Source organism: Delphinapterus leucas, chromosome 13 (genome assembly GCF_059928025.1).
Source record: "Delphinapterus leucas isolate spDelLeu-1000000601 "Yukka" chromosome 13, BTC_Dleu_Yukka2, whole genome shotgun sequence".
NCBI classification, from domain to species: Eukaryota; Metazoa; Chordata; class Mammalia; order Artiodactyla; family Monodontidae; genus Delphinapterus; species Delphinapterus leucas.
The window spans coordinates 14,769,786-14,789,591 of NC_143141.1; the positions used below are offsets into that span (position 1 = coordinate 14,769,786).

The following is a 19,806-nucleotide window of genomic DNA, read 5'->3' on the forward strand; positions in this document are numbered from 1 at the left end:
AGCTGCTTCCATCCACTATAGCAGGAGTAGCTGGGGCAGAGGGAGGGATGTTTCATGTACAGAGAATAGATTATTCTTAACAGATCCTCAGGGAGCCTTTATAGCCTGTGATGAGGCTCCTTGTCCTGAGAGGATGAGAAGGGACATTGGGGAAGGTCAGCCCTTTGGAAGGAGAGCCAGATTGATAAATCCAGACACATGAATAACTGAGTAACTTGAAAGATGTGATTGAGACTGGGGGAGGGGGAAGTTTTAAGCAAAACATAAACAGGACAGTTGAGAATGCTATGAGTGGGATCAGGAAAGGTTCTGACCCTGGATGGGTCCATGTCCTGTCCACATATGTCAGGGTAACGTTGGCCAGAACTGTCTGGTGACATTGGACAGATGACTTAATCACTCGAAACCTTAGTTTCCTTACCTCTAAAACTGAAAGAAGAAACCAACCTCATGGGCTGCCTGGGAGAATTTCATGAGACTGTGTAGGTGAAAACCCCTAACACAATGTGATTTGAATCTAAGGAGAAGGGCAGGCCAGAAGGAACCCTCAAATTTAAACAAAAAGAAAAACAATTTACATGGAAGACGTTAATTATGGTGGCCCCAGGAAGTCTGAAAGCCAGAGCTTTGTTCTAGGGCAAAGGGAGCCCTGGAGTTTAACTTGGGGACAGTAATGAGGGTTACAGTTCTACTTGTAACCTGAAACTATGTTGAAAAACCAGAACTTGCCCTTCTGCAAGCTCTTAACCGTGTACAAATGGAACAACTGTTTATTTTTACGTTTTTATTTTTCATGTGTACTTTTGCTGGCTGAGGAAACACTTGAGAACAGGAGCTACTTAAACTCCCCGAGGCACCCAAGCCCCACCACCCTGTTCCTCCACTTTGCCCTGTGCCCAGGGTACCTCGGGCTTTGCTTCTGCCTCACGTGCCTCTTCTCAGGATGGAGGATGGACCACTCATACAGAGGCTGCCTTGAATATCCTTTACCTCAAGCTCAGAACCGGTGAGTCTTGTGCCAACAGGGTGGCGAGCGTGTGTTGCCCTGTCCAGGAAGGAAGGAGAGGGCACGCCCCTGGGAAGGAGTGAGTGGGGAGAGAGCCCAGACGCTCCCACCACTCCTGACCCCAAAGTGGTCCCGTCTGCGTGCAAAGAGCCTTGAACCTGGAGCCCAGAGGCCACTCTGTGTGGTACTGGACAAGGCCTGGCCTCTCCAAGACCCTTTCTTTTTTTTTTTCCCCTCCAGGAAATATCTTATTTTATTTAAAAAAATTTTTTAATTGGAGTCTACTTGCTTTACAATGTTGTGTTGGTTTCTACTGTACGGCAAAGTGAATCAGCTATACGTATACATATAGCCCCTCTTCTTTGGATTTCCTTCCATTTAGGTCACCACAGAGCACTGAGTAGAGTTCCCTGTGCTCTACAGTAGGTTCTCATTAGTTATCTATTTTATACATAATATCAAGAGTGTATATATGTCAATCCCAATCTCCCAATTCATCCCACCCCTCCAAACCCCTTTCTTCACCCTTAAAATGGTGGCAACGCTATCTCAGAGGACAGCCGTGGGGGATGGGAGAAACCCTGCGATGACAGAGCCTCGTAAACAGCGGGGCCCTGAGCAGGTGCCTGTTATTATCACCCTTCCACGTCTCACAGGGTTTACAGGGCGTCGGAGCTGCGGTCTACGTCCCAGGGTGAGAAGTGGGTGGTCCATCTGGGTCAGATTACCAGGCACAAAATCAAAGACAAGAATCAGCAGTCACTTCTGAGAGCCTGTCTTGGGTTTTTGTATGGGATCCAAAGCAGTGCTGTTGCCATGGACACCGGGAGTTCCTTGCCTGTGTCCAGAGGGAGAACCGATGTGGTGGCCAGGAACTCTCAGAGCTGTTTGTGGATCAGGACGGAAGCAACTCCGTTGCACACACAGAAGTGTGTGCCCATGGAAACAAGGAAGGAAGCAGAAGCGAACTTTCTCTCCCTTCCTTGGCACCTCATCACACGTCCCGGGGCTTAACCAGCCCTGGCATCAGAGCCCAGCCACCGCCAAATGGCCTCATCCCACCACCAAGCGGTGGGCTCTCCGTAGAGGTGAGGTAGGGGCGCCACCAAAACAGATGGTAGCGCTCTGAGGCAAACACGGCATTCCAAACAGCACACATGAGACAATTCCTACATGCCTGTCCTCTGCTTGGCACTTTGGGAAGAAACCAAAGACACAAAAGGACCTGCTGCCACAAGATGCTCACAACAAACAGCTGTTTTTGTGCAGTCATCCCTGAAGAGGGACTTGCCTAAGCCACCAAGTAACACAGGTGCCAGTAGGCTCACCTTCAGGCATATCACTGGTCACTGGTGTCCAGTGTCCAGAGGGACGGCTTGAGGGACAAGAGGGTGGGGTTCGCTGGAGTGTCGTATGGCCCCCCGGCCAACATGGAAGGGGCCCCCTGGAGGATAGGTCAGGTTACTTGGCTTGAGAGAAAACACCAGATCAGGGCAGGGCAAATCCAGCAGAAGGAAGGTTGTGCCATCAAAGGGTGTGGCAGAAGCTCTTTCAGGAACACGAGTGGCAGGCAGGCCAGGTGTGCTTAGGTGATGAGGGGCGGGGCCCTGCTCGTGAGGACGCAGCCCGCTTCTTTCCCTCCCCTCGCCCTTCTTCTCCCCCTTTTCCTTCTTTCCTTTGATTCAGCAGCTTTTGACTTGATTATTTCCCAAACAGCTGGATGTCTTGGAGATTTTACTGCTCTCACGGCCACTGAGAATCTGAAAGCTGCCCTGATGGTTCCAGCTCTTCAATATTGCTTAGTTGTCCAAAAACATTTCTTCTGAGGGGAAGGAGTAGCTGCACCTCCCAGGCTTATGTAGATTTTTTAAAATAAATTTATGTATTTTTGGCTGCGTTGGGTCTTCGTTGCTGCGTGCAGGCTTTCTCTAGTTGCTGCGAGCGGGGGCTACTCTTCGTTGCGGTGCAGGGGCTTCTCATTGCGGTGGCTTCTCGTTGCCCAGCACGGGCTCTAGGCACGCAGGCTTTAGTAGTTGTGGCACGCGGGCTTAGTTGCTCCGTGACACGTGGGATCTAGTTCCCTGACCAGGGATCGAACCCGTTTCCCATAGCATCGGCAGGCGGATTCTTAACCACTGCACCACCAGGGAAGTCCCTTATGTAGATGTTGTCAGTTAACTTCTAGCCCAGGGTCTGGTGAAACTCTGGGAGAACACATTGTGCTGCAGGAAACCCCTGTCTGATCAGCAGCACACAGCCGCCTCTCAGGTGGATCATTTCCTCAGAAGGTCACACGCTTTATCCAACTCGCTGGAGTGTTGCTCTGAAGCTCAGGGCCACGTGGATTGATCCTTCCCACACGTATTCAGGCCTTGGGCCTCTCTTAGCATGTAGGCTCTTTCTTGGGCCATCACACCATCACAGGGTGAACTGAAGTGGATGGAACCTGCCTAGAGCTTGTGCTTGGCCGCCCCGGGTGGAACCTTCCCTCTTTCCACCACGGGCACACTCAGGCCACCTAGTTTCCGTGGAACACATGCCCCAGCATGTTGAGATCTGAATGGAATCTTTCTAGATGACAGTTGCCTAACAGTCTCCCTTATCCCCCAGACCACCCCCAGGCTGGCCAGAACTATTTAAAATGCCAATCTGAGCCATCCCTCCAGGTGCCAGGTGAAAAACATCTCTGATCTTCATCATTACATCTGCAGACCAATCGCCCTTTATTCTGCCCCAATAAACTGCTCGGAACAACTCTACCCCCGACTCCTGCCAGTACCCACCGCTCACCACCAGCTCCTGATAACACCCTGTGTGCACACACCATGCCTCTCCCGGAAAATCGGTCCCCATTCTCCTACGTCCAGAGCAGACATGGCTGCACTGTGCACATTCTCCTCCCACAGGCATGCTGTCATTCTGTTCTCAGAAGCTGGCTGTGCCACCCACATGGGATAATGGTACCTCAGCTGTTTAGCATCTACCCCCCACCCCCTCTACCAGGGCAGCTTGAAGGCAGGGGCTGAGCTTAGCACTTGATAGGTGCTTATTACGTATCTACTGCTGCAGATAAGACAGACGCTAGAAGCTCTAATTGGAGAGGAATAAAAGTGCATTGAGTACGTACTACCTGCCAGACATTATTTAAGCTCAGTTAATACTCACAACAACCCTGTGGGACAAGGACTATGACAGTCCTTACTTTACCATTAACGAAGCAAAGAATGGTTAAGTAACGTACACAAAATCTCTCAGCTACTAAATAATAAAGCCAGGATTTGAACCCACAGTTTCCACTCTTAACCACTAACTTGTAATGCTTTTCAAACTAAGTAAGAATGGTCAAGAACTCAGTTTTAGAAGTTTAGAGGCCTCAGCATCAAATGGACCAGGATACAAACTTTGGCTCTGACCTTGACCTTGCTCAACCAGGCTGAACCTCAATTTCCTCAAATGTAAAATGAGCACAAGAATAGTATTTTGCCCTATCTACTGTTGGGTTGATTTTAGAACTATACATATCTGCTATAATCTACAACTGCACTGCAGGAGTGTGGTGGCCTTGTGAGGCTTTTAGATTTGAATTACTGCTGCCAACTCGATAATCTCAACCCTCACAGAGAATTTCCTGGAGAATATGTAGGGTATCTCCTTTAGATTTGATGGAGCCAGATTATCAAAGGCTGTGCACTTGAACTCCTTTTTTTGGACACTGACTTTCCCTCAAACCATCCTACTTGCTTCCATGATCATTGCCCTTGGGTGCGGGGCTCTCACTGTGTACCTGAGATGATTGGGTTTCCTGTGGGCGTTGGTGGTGGACATCCTGAATGTGATTCAGTGTCCCTTACATGAGGGTCATAGGGGCACTTCTCTAACACGCATATTGTCTTCATCACAGGCACAACGCTAAAAGGAGGGGAACTGTTTTGATCTTTAATTGCTGTTATTTCTTAGGCAGGAAATAGTGCTCGTTTGGGAAAAGATTTTGATAAGCTGAGAGGCGTGGGAGTAGGGACACAAGATCTGTGTGTTTCCTTAAGTCAAGCAACTCAAGATGAGTCACAGACTGCTCTACCTGAGATAAGAAGAGGAATTTGACCCCTGAGAAGGAGGAGAGGAAATTCAGGGAAGCCACGTGAGAAGTGGGAAGGGATCCCTGTGAGATGGTGGGCGTGGTGAAGGCCAGTGGCAGAGGTGCTATATTAATTTGCTAGGGCTGCCACAATAAAGTACTGCAGGCTGGGTGGCTTAAACAAAAGAAATTTAATTTTTTCACAGTTCTGGAGGCTAGAAGTCTGAGATCAAGGTGTCAGCAGGGTTGATTTCCTTGTCCTGTGGGTGGCTGCCTTCTCCCTGTGTCCTCACATGGTCTTGCCTCTGTACATGTCTGTGTCCTAATCTCCTCTTCTCATAAGGACACCAGTCATATTGGATTAGGGCCCATCCTAATGACATCATTTTTAACTTCATCTTTTTTTTCTGGTGGGGGGGTAGGGGGCGGTACGCGGGCCTCTCACTGTTGTGGCCTCTTCCGTTGCAGAGCACAGGCTCCGGACGCGCAGGCTCAGCGGCCATGGCTCACGGGCCCAGCCGCTCTGCGATATGTGGGATCTTCCCAGACTGGGGCACGAACCCGTGTCCCCTGCATCGTCAGGTGGACTCTCAACCACTGCGCCACCAGGGAAGCCCTAACTTCATCTTTAATGACCCTATCTCTAGGGACTTCCCTGGCAGTCCAGTGGTTAAGACTTCACGCTCCCAATGCAGGGGGCCTTGGTTCGATCCCTGGTCCGGGAATTAGATCCCGCATGCCGCAACTAAGACCTGAAGCAGCCTAAATAAATAAATAAATAAAGACCCTATCTCTGAACACAGTCACATTCTGAGGGACTGGGGGTTAGGACTTCAACATATAAGTTTTGGGGGGGAGCAAAATTCAACCTATAATAGGAGCCAAAGGACATTTGAAGACCACCCCCCATCCTCCCAACCATGTCCTCCTGTGTAAATCTTCACTAGTGTGAATGGAATCTTTTGTAGAAGTCAAAGTAGAGGTCACATCTGGGAGCCATGTGGTGTGGAAGAGAGGTACCCCTTGTGGGATCAAGAACTGTGAGAAAGGAAGCCTCCAGGGAAACAGAAGGAAACTTGGGACATTCTTTGGACCTCTCCGGGGCCTGGAGACCTCGGCTAGCATCTGGTTTGTATCACTGATCATGTTTCCTTCTCGGCTTTCATCGTCAGGAAACTCAGAGTCATATTGGAGGTCCCTTATAAGAAATGTTCGGGAACTTATACAGAGTCACTCTCCAAGGCGTATCCTACTATTTGGCCTTCATTTTCTCTTGCCCCTCTATGGTGAACCTTTCTTGTCTTTGTCTACCCAGCATCCCTTCCTTTGAAGCATTTCACTCCTTTCCATATAGTCCCTTCAAAGCAGCCAATCATAGCTCCCGATGGGGAGTCTTCCCCTACACCCTACTGAGCAGTGGCCTTAGAAACCCCTAGACAAGGGGGTCCTTGCAATTAGTAGGAAAGGGAGCAGTTGGTTTGGCTGGACCAGACACTGGCTGCATTGCCTGGGCTGTCCCTCTTTCTGCCCTGCAGAGCGTGGAGTATCCTAGGAGTGCTCTGCATGGTTTTTCCTTCTCTCTGTTACCAAATGGGAGACTTATTGCAGTGTTTCTGTTGTCTTTTTGTCACTGGGTGCTGGGTATATTGGAGGTGGTGGTGATGGTGGTTACACTTATCTTTTAGCTATAGGCTGCCAAATCCATGAAAGGCCGCTTTGGAACCTGATGGGAGAGGAAAACCCATCAACCAGAAATTCTCGTCTTGAGACTGAATGTGGCAACTAAACATGATCTTGGTTTTTAGTGTTTGTTTATAGAGGGATATTTATAGAACTGTATTTATGGGAAGAAGGATGATTTTGTTTGTCAAGCTTCCTTCCCAGGAAGGACCATTTTTCTGACCCCACGTGGTCTTGAAGGGTCTAGCAGTCAAGACACTCCCATCCCTATTTTCATCTCCACAAAGATGGAACCTAGCCCAGGCTGGTCAATCAGAGAACCCCATCTCTCTATCTATAGCGATTGGTTCAATTATGGACACTTGACCTAAGCAAGGCCAATCATGATTGACAGATGAGCATTAGATAAAAGAGGTCCTCTTTACCCAGAGAAAGCTGAAGAAGTAAAAGTGGCTTCAAAGTCAGCATTTTCTGAAAGGTTCTCCAGTCATTCTACCATCAGAGGTTTTTCCCTAGCAGTTTCACCTTGTAAAAGTTTGGAACCACAGACCATCAGTTTTTCTTTGACCCATGGCATGAGTTATTTAGTTGATATGTTTTAATTTACAAATGTATAGATTTTTTGTTGCTACTGACTAAATTCATTGTTTTTGTTAGAGAATGAGATCTGTATGAATCTGTATGTGATAAGTGTGTTCAGTTCTTTGAACTTTATTTAGACCTGCTTTATGTACTAGTGCGTGGTCAAGTTTTGTAAAACATATCTCGGGTGCTTGGAAAAAACGTTTTCCTAAATTGATTAGTGCAGAGTTCTATGTAAGTCAAGCATTTTTGCGTTGTGAAAATCATCAGTATTCCTACTGATTTTTATTTGGTATTTTTATCTACTTAGTTTGTAAATTACAAAGAGGTGCATTAAAATCTCCTATTATGATGACAGAGAAGTCAATTTCTCCTTGTTATTCTAATTTTTGTTTGCTATTTTTTAAAAACAACAACTTTTTTAGATCAGTTTTAAGTTCACAGGTAAATTGAGCAGAAGGTACAGAGATTTCCTGTTTACCAACTGTCCCCATACATGCATAGCCTCCTCCACTACCAGTATCCCCCACCAGAGTAGTACATTTGTTACAACTGATGAATTTACATTGACACATCATCACTCAAGGTCCATAATTTACATTAGTGCACACTTGGTGTTGTATGTTCTATGGGTTTGGACAAATGTATAATGATATGTATCCACCATTATAGTATCATACAAGATTGTTTCACTGTCCTGAAAATCCTCTGTTCTCTACCTGTTCATACCTCCATCAACGCTAATCCCTGGCAACCACTGATTTTTTATTAATTAATTAATTAATTAATTAATTATTGGCTGCATTGGGTCTTCGTTGATGTGCGTGGGCTTTCTCTAGTTGCGGCGAGTGGGGGCTACTCTTTGTTGTGGTGCGCGGGCTTCTCACTGTGGTGACTTCTCTTGTTGCGGAGCATGGGCTGTAGGGTGTGCAGGCCTCAGTAGTTGTGGCTCACGGGCTCTAGCACTCAGGCTCAGGAGTTGTGGTGCACAGGCTTAGTTGCTCAGCAGCATGTGGGATCTTCCTGGACCAGGGCTCAAACCCATGTCCCCTGCACTGGCAGGCAGATTCTTAACCACCAGCAAAGTCCAGCCACTGATCTTCTTACTGGCTCCATAGTTTTGCCTTTTCCAGAATGTCATAAATTTGGAATCATACAATATGTAGCCTTTTCAGATTGGTTTCTTTCACTTAGTAATGTACACTTAAGGTTGCTCCATGTGTGAACGTAAATCTTCCACTCCTTTGGGTAAGTACCAAGGAGCACAACGGCTGGATCCCGTGGTAAAACTATGTTTACATTTTGTAAGAAACCACCTAGCTCTTTTCCAAAGTGGCAGCTCTATTTGGAATTCTCACCAGCAGTGTATGAAGAGTTTCTGTTGCCCAACAACCTTGCCAGCATTTAGTGTTGTCAGTGTTCTGGAGTTTGAACATTTTAATATATGTCCAGGAGTATCTCGTTGTTGTTTTAATTTGCATTTCCCTGATGACTTATGATGTGAAGCATCTTTTCATATTTTTATTTGACATCTGTATTTCTTCTTTGGTGAGGTGTCTGTTAAGGTCTTTGACCCATTTTTTTAAAATTAATTTTTATTGGAGTATAGTTACTTTACAATGTTGTGTTAGTTTCTGCTGTACTCTCTGACCCATTTTAAAATCAGGTTATTTTCTTACTGTTGAGTTTTAAGAGCTCTTTGTATATTTTGAATAATAGTCGCTTATCAGATGTGTCTTTTGCAAATAGGTACTTTCAGTCTGTGAGTTGTCTTTTCATTCTCTTGACAGTGACTTTCCAAGAGCAGAAAGTTTTACCTTTAATGAAGTCCAGCTTAACAATTTTTTCTTTCATGTGTGTCATGCCTTTGCTGTCATATCTAAAAAGTCATCACCAAATCCAGGGTCATCTAGATTTTCTCCTATGGTATTTTCTAGAAGCTTCATAGTTTTGCATTTAACATTTAGGTCTATGATATAATTTTGAGTTAATTTTTGTAAAAAGTATAAGGTCTATGTCTACATTCATTTTTTGTTTTTTCATGTGCATGTACAATTGTTCCAGCACCATTTGATTAAGAGACTGTTTTTTTCTCCACTGTATTGCCTTTGCTCCTTGTCAAAGACCAGTTGACTATTTATGTGGTCTATTTTTGGGCTCTCTATTCTGTTCCGTTGATCTATTTGTCTATTCTTTTGCCAATACAACATTGTCTTAATTATTGTATCTTCATAGTAAGACTCAAAGTTGGGTAGTATCAGTTCTCCAACTTTGTTCTCTTTCAATATTATGTTGGCTATTCTTTTGCCTTTCCATAAAAACGTTAGAATCAACTTGTCAATATCTACAAAATAACTTTCTGGGATTTTGACTGAGATTGCACTGAAACTGTAGATTAAATTGGGAAGGACTAACATCTTGACAATCTTGAGTCTTCCTATCCATGAACATGGAATAACCTCTTCTTTAGTTCTGTGATTTCTTTCAACAGAGTTTTGTAGTTTTCCTTGTACATATGTTCTTGTACATATTTTGTTAAATTTATACCTAAGTATTTCATTTTGGAAAATGATAATGTAAATGGTATTATATTTTTAATTTCACATTTTACTTGTTCATTTTTGGTATATGGGAAAGCAATTAACTTTTGTATATTAACCTTGTATCTTGCAAACTTGCTATAATCTCCTATAGTTCCAGGAGGTTTTTTTTTTTATTCTTTTGAATATTCTACATAGATAATCATGTCATCTTTGAACAAAAACAGTTTTATTTCTTCCTCTCAAACAGTATACCTTTCATTTCCTTTTATTATCTTATTGCATTAGCTAGAATTTCTAGCATGATGCTGAAAAAGAGCAGTGAAAGAGGACATCCTACCTTGTTTCTGATTCTAGGGGGAAAGATTCTAATTTCTCACCATTAAGTATGACATGATATTTTTTTCTCAGGTTGAGGAAGTTGCCTGTATTTCTAGTTCACTCAGAGTTTTTATCATGAGTGGGTTTTGGATTTTGTCAAATGCTTTTTCTGCATCTATTGATATGATTTTTCTTCTTTAGCCTGTTGATGTGATGGGTTACATTAATTGATTTTCAAATGCTGAACCATCGTTGCATAGCTGGGATAAATCTCACTTGGTTATAGTGTATAATTGTTTTTATACATTGTTGGATTCAATTTGCTAATGTTTTGTTGAAGATTTTTGCATCTGTATTCATGAGAGATATTAGTCTATAGTTTACTTTTCTTGTAATGTTTTTGTCTGACTTTGGTATTAGGGTGATACTGGCCTTATAGAATGAGTTAGGAAGTATTCCCTCTGTTTGTATCTTCTGAAAGAGATTGTATATAGAATTGATAAAAATTTCTTCCTTAAATATTTGGTGGAATTCACCAGTGAACCCTCTGGGTCTGGTACCTTCTGTTTTGGAAGGTTATTAATTATCAATTCAATTTCTTTATAAATATAGGCCTATTTAGATTGTCTATTTCTTCTTCTGCCTTTTGTTATTTTAAATGAGCATATTGTGTCTTTCAAGGAACTGGTCCGGTTCATCTGTGTTATCAAATTTGTGGGCATAGAGTTGTTCATAGGATTCCTTTATTATCTTTTTAACCTCCAAAGGATCTGTAATGATGTGTTTTCATCTCTCTTCTTACAGTGCTCATCTGTTCTTGCATGCAGAATATTTTATCCTTAGAGACCTTAACATATTAATCATAGTTATTCTAAGTTCCCTGTCTGATAATTCCAACATCCAAAGTCTGGTTCGAATGCTTGATCTATCTCTTCAAACTGTTTCTTTTTCCTTGCAATTTTTTCTTTTTTAAAAAAAATTATTTATTTACTTATTTTTGGCTGTGTTGGGTCTTCGTTTCTGTGCAAGGGCTTTCTCTAGTTGCGGCGAGCGGGGGCCACTCTTCATCGCGGTGCGTGCACCTCTCACTGTCGTGGCCTCTCTTGTTGCGGAGCACAAGCTCCAGACGCGCAGGCTCAGTAGTTGTGGCTCACGGGCCTAGTTGCTCCGTGACATGGGGGATCTTCCCAGACCAGGGCTCGAACCCACGTCCCCTGCATTGGCAGGCAGATCCTCAACCACTGTGCCACCAGGGAAGCCCTCCTTGTAATTTTTTCTTGATAGCTGGGCATGATGTAATGGGTAAATGGATCAGTTGTAAACAGGACTTTAGTGATGTGCTGGCAAGTATAAGGAAAGGGGAAGCATTCTATATAGTCCTATGATTAGATCTCAGTCTTTTGGTGAGCCTACGTCTCTGGACTATGAACTTCACAGTGTTTTCAGTTTTTTTCTGCCCCTTAGGTGGGACAGGAAGAGTAGAGTGGGCTGGAATTGGGTATTTCCCTTCCTCCAGGTCAGTTAGATTTCTGATAAAACCCAGCAGGTTAGGCTTTGGTTAACTAGTTTCTTCTAAGGGCAGACCTTGTTAAGAAGAACAGAGTGTCTTGTATATTTAAAAGTAGTTCCTCCCCCATCCCACACCCTGCTCAGAGCACAAGGGGATTTTTTTTTTTTCTTGATATTTACTGTGAGAACAGGGTAGAGCTCCTAGAGGTAAAACTCACAAAGCACACTCTTGCCCCTCCCCCCATAATTTTTAACTCTCAAATTTGTCCAGCAATTCATCAACTATAAGTTTGCCCTACCCCATGCTGCTTCCTGCATAGACTTCTGCTCTGGTATGTTGTGATTCTCTTTAACCACTTATCTGTTTCTCTAACTTGGGGACCAGAAGTTTGTCCTGTGACCTTACTTCTCTCACAGATCTAAAAAGAATTGTTAATTTTTCAGTTTGTCCAGCTTTTTACTTGTTGTTAGGATGGAGTGGTGACTTCCAAGCTCCTTATATGCAGAAACTGGAAATCGCTCTCTATATTTGGAAGATGTGTTAGTAGATATTTGCAAGTCTGGAATTATTAAATCTTCCTGTGAAATAAATTTTGTATCAATATGTGTAACTCTTCATAACTAGTAATATTTTAAACCTTAAAGTCTATTTCATTTATTATCAGTCTAGCTGCCCCAGCTTTCTTTCAATAGAATTTGCCTGATATATCATTTTCCATGCTTTTAATTTCAACCTTTATTATTCTTATGTTTTACCCTTGAGCTTAAAGACAACATATAGCTGTAATATAAAAAGAATCAAGCTGTTAATCTTTGTCTTTCAACTGGAGATTTTTGCCCATTTACATTTATTACAGATTAAAAAAAATTTTTTTTGGCCATCTTGCATGGCATGTGGGATCTTAGTTCCCAACCAGGGATCGAACCAGCACCCCCTGCAGTGGAAGTGTGAAGTCTTAACCACTGGACTGCCAGGGAAGTCCTTATTACAGATATATTTGAATGAATTTTCTTTTCTCCTTTTATGCTATTTATGTTACTTTTATTTTTTCTTATTTTCCATCCTGTTCTTTTTTACATCTTTATTGGATTGTAATTGCTTTACAATGGTGTGTTAGTTTCTGCTTTATAACAAAGTGAATCAGTTATACATATACATATGTTCCCATATCTCTTCCCTCTTGTGTCTCCCTCCCTCCCACCCTCCCTATCCCACCCATCTAGGTGGTCAGAAAGCAATGAGCTGATCTCCCTGTGCTATGCAGCTGCTTCGCACTAGCTATCTACCTTACGTTTGGTAGTGTATATATGTCCATGCCTCTCTCATGCTTTGTCACAGCTTACTCTTCCCCCTCTCCATATCCTCAAGTCCATTCTCTAGTAGGTCTCTGTCTTTATTCCTGTCTTACCCCTAGGTTCTTCATGACATTTTTTTTCTTAAATTCCATATATATGTGTTAGCATACGGTATTTGTCTTTCTCTTTCTGATTTACTTCACTCTGTATGACAGACTCGAGGTCCATCCACCTCATTACAAATAGCTCAATTTCGTTTCTTTTTATGGCTGAGTAATATTCCATTGTATATATGTGCCACATCTTCTTTATCCATTCATCCGATGATGGACACTTAGGTTGTTTCCATCTCCAGGCTATTGTAAATAGAGCTGCAGTGAACATTTTGGTACATGACTCTTTCTGAATTATGGTTTTCTCAGGGTATATGCCCAGTAGTGGGATTGCTGGGTCATATGGTAGTTCTATTTGTAGTTTTTTAAGGAACCTCCATACTGTTCTCCATAGTGGCTGTACCAATTCATATTCCCACCAGCAGTGCAAGAGTGTTCCCTTTTCTCCACACCCTCTCCAGCATTTATTGTTTCTAGATTTTTTGAAGATGGCCATTCTGACTGGTGTGAGATGATATCTCATTGTAGTTTTGATTTGCATTTCTCTAATGATTAATGATGTTGCGCATTCTTTCATGTGTTTGTTGGCAGTCCGTATATCTTCTTTGGAGAAATGTCTATTTAGGTCTTCTGCCCATTTTTAGACTGGGTTGTTTGTTTTTTTGATATTGAGCTGCATGAGCTGCTTATAAATTTTGGAGATTAATCCTTTGTCAGTTGCTTCATTTGCAAATATTTTCTCCCATTCTGAGAGTTGTCTTTTGGTCTTGTTTATGGTTTCCTTTGCTGTGCAAAAGCTTTGAAGTTTCATTAGGTCCCATTTGTTTATTTTTATTTCCATTTCTCTAGGAGGTGGGTCAAAAAGGATCTTGCTGTGATTTATGTCATAGAGTGTTCTGCCTATGTTTTCCTCTAGGAGTTTGATAGTGTCTTGCCTTACATTTAGGTCTTTAACCCATTTTGAGCTTATTTTTGTGTATGGTGTTAGGGAGTGATCTAATCTCATACTTTTACATGTACCAGTCCAGTTTTCCCAGCACCACTTATTGAAGAGGCTGTCCTTTCTCCACTGTACATTCCTGCCTCCTTTATCAAAGATAAGGTGACCATATGTGTGTGGGTTTATCTCTGGGCTTTCTATCCTGTTCCATTGATCTATCTTTCTGTTTTTGTGCCAGTACCATACTGTCTTGATTACTGTAGCTTTGTAGTATAGTCTGAAGTCAGGGATCCTGATTCCTCCAGCTCCGTTTTTTGTTCTCAAGATTGCTTTGGCTATTCGGGGTCTTTTGTGTTTCCATACAAATTGTGAAATTTTTTGTTCTAGTTCTGTGAAAAATGCCAGTGGTAGTTTGATAGGGATTGCATTGAATCTGTAGATTGCTTTGGGTAGTAGAGTCATTTTCACAATGTTGATTCTTCCAATCCAAGAACATGGTACATCTCTCCACCCTTTCTTGACTCCACTTTAACTGATTGGATTTTTTCCTCTCTTTCCATTTTTTTTTCTTACTATTTTTTAAATGGCTATTTGAGAAATTTTAACACAAATATTTAACAAAGTCCAAAGTTAGTATGCATGCTAGTTTGGGTTGCCTCAGAAGCAGAACTTGAGGTAAGAATTTGAGTAAAATAGTTTATTGGGTAGATGGCTTGAGTAAACACTGATAAAGGAAAAGGAAGATGAGACAGGGAAGGGAAGGACACTAATCAAGGGTCTCTATTTTTGTTACCAACGTGGCCAACTAGAGCTAAACCCCAATAGGAAGCTCAAGGAGACAGTGTAGAATGTGTGCCAAGGAATGCAGGAGCTGGAGTATTTATCAGCTAACTCCTATCAGTTCCTAGTCGAGGGCTTCTTTTGGAGACATTAATTCCTCAGCACTTCCAGCTTGTCCTGCCCATGTAGAGGGGAGCTGTAATGGCCAGAAGAAGCCCTCAGGAAAAGGTTCAAACGTTTCCAGTTATAAGTTAAGCTAGAGTCCAGAAATGGTAAAGCCCAAGGCTATACAGACAGGGCATTGATAGCATCTGCACAGTTACTATCTTTACCTTCCTTCCCCAAATACAAAGGCCTTAGAATGCTTTAACTCAAACTGCTCTCTCCCAAATTATATGCTATCGCTGTCCAGAATTTTAGTTCTTTTTAACCACACAAATTAGAGATGACGATGAAGATGATTTTACATGGTCAAGTGTGTATTTAGATTTCTCCATATGGTTAAAATTTTTATTGCTCATTTTTCATTTCTAACACCTTTGATTTTTCTTCTGAGGTCGTTTTTATTTTTCCTGAAGTATATCTTCTGAAGTTCTATCAGTCAAGGGTCTGTGGGTATAAGTCCTGTCTGAAATGTCTTTATTTTGCTCTTGTTTTCAAATGAGAATTTCCCCGGATATAAAATTCTACACTGACAGTTATTTTCTCTTCATGTTTTGAAGATATCATTGAACTGTTTATTGGCCTCTGTTTGTGTATTGAGAAGAGAACTGAATTCCCAATTCAGTTTGTCATTCTTGAATTTAGTCACATGACCACACCTAGCTATAAGTGAGGCTGGGAATTACAGAACTTTAGTAGGTTGAATTACCTTCCCATTTATTTATTTATTTGCTTTTTTGTTTGTTTGTTTGTTTGACTAGCAGAAAGACAACCTTCCTGTTTAATCACGTAGTTTGAAGATATCCTACTATTCCAATACTGATAAATCACTCACAGCTATGTCACACTAGGAGGAAACAGCTGACCCACTGGCTCTTTGTACACCCAAGATGAATGTGTCTTTAAGACAGAAAGGGCCCCCCGTCGGCCCCACCCCCTCCTCCAAGCAGTGTGTACAGAGGACCTGATCACAACAGCCAGCCAAGGGGAGAACTCTGGGAATTAGCAAAAACCGGACACAATCTCATCAAGTTAACACAGGGTGGTTAGCACTGGGTTGGAAATTACTCAGACACACAGAGCCAGATCAAGTGACAACTGTCAGATGAGATCGTTTCAGTGAGGATTAAGAGGTAAGCTGCTTAGAACTGATTTTTTTTTTCCAATCCCTGGCTGAGTATTATGGTCTGGGGAGAAAACAGCAACGACTGATCACCACTGTGCGTGTGGGAAAGGCCCACTTTTGCGTTCCTGACACCAACTGGCAGGAAGGCTGACTCCACAGGGCTCCACTAACCTGTGGCAAGTCAAGGACAGGTCCAGCCCAACCAGAAGTTGGTATACATTCATCTATCTGTACTTCTGAACATTAAATTAGCTGGTGGAATAATCTCTATTTCCTGTCAACCTCCCAAATTTAAAGGCTGGATACATTTCAGGAATGACAGGTTAATAACTTGGCAGTTCAAGTGATTATTAACACAGATTGATTTGCTTATTGTGTTTTGTTTTGTGGCCTCTCCCGTTGCGGAGCACAGGCTCCGGACACGCAGGCCCAGCGGCCACGGCTCACGGGCCCAGCCTCTCCGTGGCATGTGGGATCTTCCCGGAATGGGGCACGAACCCGCGTCCCCCGCCTCGGCAGGCGGACTCTCAACCACTGCGCCACCAGGGAAGCCCGCTTATTGTGTATTTTGTTGAACTTCCTCAAAGGATTTTCCTTGTCAGACCAGGTGCCATGATTAACTGCATCTGTGCCTCATTTAGGAGATGTGCACCATATTTCTCAGCTCTACCCCACGCTCAACCGTTCAGAACTAAGGAAGGAAAATTATAGCATCAAAAGGGATTAAAACAAGCGATTTGCTGTTGGAGCCTTTCAAAAAGATCTGGAACACCTATGATTCAGCAAATGGAGAATAACTTTAAGAAATAAAAAATCATTTAGTTGCCAGGGCAATGTGCTGCATAAAAGTAAACACTCTATGGAAACCCATTTCCTAAAGGGTGCCTCCAGGTAATGAAGGCTTAATATATTCTCTTCCATTCCCGTGTTCATATGCCATTTTTATATTCCGACTCGGGCCTGTCTACTACTTCTTTCCGTGCCCTTTGTGGGGTTAGATTAGAGAGGTAGGGTGTTAATAGGGGACTTGATGAAGATTGAAGACCCACTTTCTCCCCCTGGAGACCAGCCTGATTTGAACAAATCGAAGAGAACAAAGCAGCCCTTCTGTGTCCTTGGGAGGAAACCTGTTCTGTGTCCGTTTCTGCAGCCAGGTCTGCTCCTCCCAGGGAGGGATGGGGGGGTAGTCCACAGGGATCCCGGCTCTGGGAGGACACGGTTCCTGCACCATCTGGGCCCACCCGAGTCACTCCACACGTGCACTACCTTTATCGGTGCTGCTGGATGGCTGAGTATGAGCTGGAGCCTGGGCTGGAAGGCAGTGAGTTGCCGCTGGGCGCCTACAGGACGTGCAGGTCGAGCTGTTGACTGGCCAGGCTGGTGTCCCCTGTCCCCAATTCCTCACTGTTTTCCTCCTTCTGGCTGCTCTGCTGCTCCGGACACTCAAAGTGGACGTAGTGGAACACCTTGTTTGCAGTGCTGTGTGTTCCAACGATTCGGATGAAGGAGGTTGACTGTCTTTCAAAAGTTACTGATTGCCAGGACTTGCAGGTGACTTTAGTTCTTTTGGATACCATGGTCCACTGCTGCTGGTTGGTGGAAACCTCAACATAACAGCTGTAGCTCTGATCTTCACAGTCCCACAGTAATAACCACATTGACCCGATCATGTATGACTGTGACAGTTGAACCCCAATTGTACCACTTCCCAGCTGATGACATGTATAGCCAGAATCCCAATCAGAGTTCTTGGTGTCCTCCTTCAGCAAGGTATTTTGGCCCCGACTGACCCCTTCAATCATACTGGCAGAATCAGCAGTGTTTACAACGTTCTCCATGGGCACTATTAGCCCCTCCTCCAGAGTGAAGGCTTTGTTTGTAAACATACGTTCAAGAGCCACAATGTGAAAACTCTTATTCACTGTTATGAGTCCCAACTATTTGAATATACCTGCTGACATGGGCTGGAAGATATCACTTTTGCCAAGAACGACCCAGATATCGTGAATGATCAATCACCCTGATCCAATCAAGTTCATCCATTGACACTTCAATGGAATATGAATGAGACCGGCTATCTCGGTCCAACAGGAGTATCCGAATATGATTGCTAATGGACGGCTGACACGGCTTAATCTCGATGCCGGAATGGCAGTCATCATCAAACAGATGCCTAGAAAATCCATGATCCAAATCATAATTTTGAGTGTCACCATCTGATAAGGCCGACTTCATCTGCCCTTTTTCCATCTGGGCTCCATACTTCATAGTTGCAATGTTCTCTTCTGGTATGAGCTTGCCTCTATAGTTGAGGTCCATGTCCCGGCTCTCTGATTGAACTTTAATAGCATCCGGAATGGCATCAGGGGACAACAGTCCCAAAGGCTTCACATCATTCAGAAGTTCAGTGAGGCTCATCAAAGCCAACCACACAGGCTGCACGATTTCAGCATGATTCTCCTTCGAATTACGCTTACACAAGTTTAACAAGGCTAAGAAAATATCTTTTTCGGGAGCTGCAAATGAATCTTTTAATACGACGTTTAAAAGTGCTGTTTTAGAAAGGGAGAGGAAGCCTTGGCTTGAGAACACCTCCTGAACATTTCTGTCCATAAACATGCTGCACATCCAAGTTAACTTGGGAAGCGAGTAGAGACTGGAAACATCAAAAGTCATACAGACATTCTGCGTGTTAAGTATGGTGCAGAGGTACTCAGAGGTAGAGTCCTCCAGCTCTGGAAATCCATATTATAGCCAGGCTCAAAAAGTCCAGCAGCACCTCCTCCTTCTTTTTTTTTTTTTTTGCTGTACGTGGGCCTCTCACTGTTGTGGAGCACAGGCTCCAGACGCGCAGGCTCAGCGGCTATGGCTCATGGGCCCAGCTGCTTCGTGGCATGTGGGATCTTCCTGGACCGGGGCACAAACCCGTGTCCCCTGCATCGGCAGGCGGACTCTCAACCACTGCGCCACCAGGGAAGCCCACCTCCTCCTTCTTATCTGTCAGCCTCGCCTACCTAGTGTATTGAATAGATGTATGGAAATAGCATTGCGACTTCTGCAGTGGTGTCCTGGAGAGGGATTTCGACTTCAGGCTGAGATTGTCACATTCCACCATATAGTAATGCTCCAAAATATTGGCACCTGACTGCTAAAATTACCCTGTGGGCAAGAAAACATTTCTTTTCCACAACAAATGTGACATAGCCATGTTCTTCCCCAATCAACAAGGCACAAATATGCTCAGAAATATGTGCATGTGATCAATTTCCCCCACTTCAGCAAAGCGGCAAAGAAGGTGGCTGTTACTCGTCTTGTAGAACAGATGCTAGTCGTGGATCCCCACGATGTTCCTCTGAGACCTCACCGCCCTCACAGACGCCTCTTCCACCCATTCCGCACCCCCATCGTAGCCATGGCCCCCTCCTCCGCCGTCCTCGCCGCTCCTGCCTACCTTCCCATTTAAATTTGTGGTTCTGACATAAGGAAAAGGAAGACAATGGCTCCTGGCATAGGCAAGTAGCAAATCTCTATCACAGTCTGTCTTTTGGCTGTTAAACATCCATTTTATACTCCCTTCCCCCATCTAGAACACACTCATCTTCCAAAAGAGAAACCTCAGAGGTCTCACCCTCTGACATCTAGCTCAAAGTCCTTCTTTTCAGGCTCAGATGTGACT

The 19,806-nt window shown here is 43.7% G+C and overlaps 1 pseudogene; it reads right to left on the minus strand.

Moving 5' to 3' along the window:
* Nucleotides 1-17,165: 17,165 nt before the first annotated feature.
* On the minus strand, nucleotides 17,166-19,390 carry LOC111165452 (BTB/POZ domain-containing protein 9-like; annotated as a pseudogene).
* Between the last annotated feature and the right edge of the window lie 416 nt (nucleotides 19,391-19,806).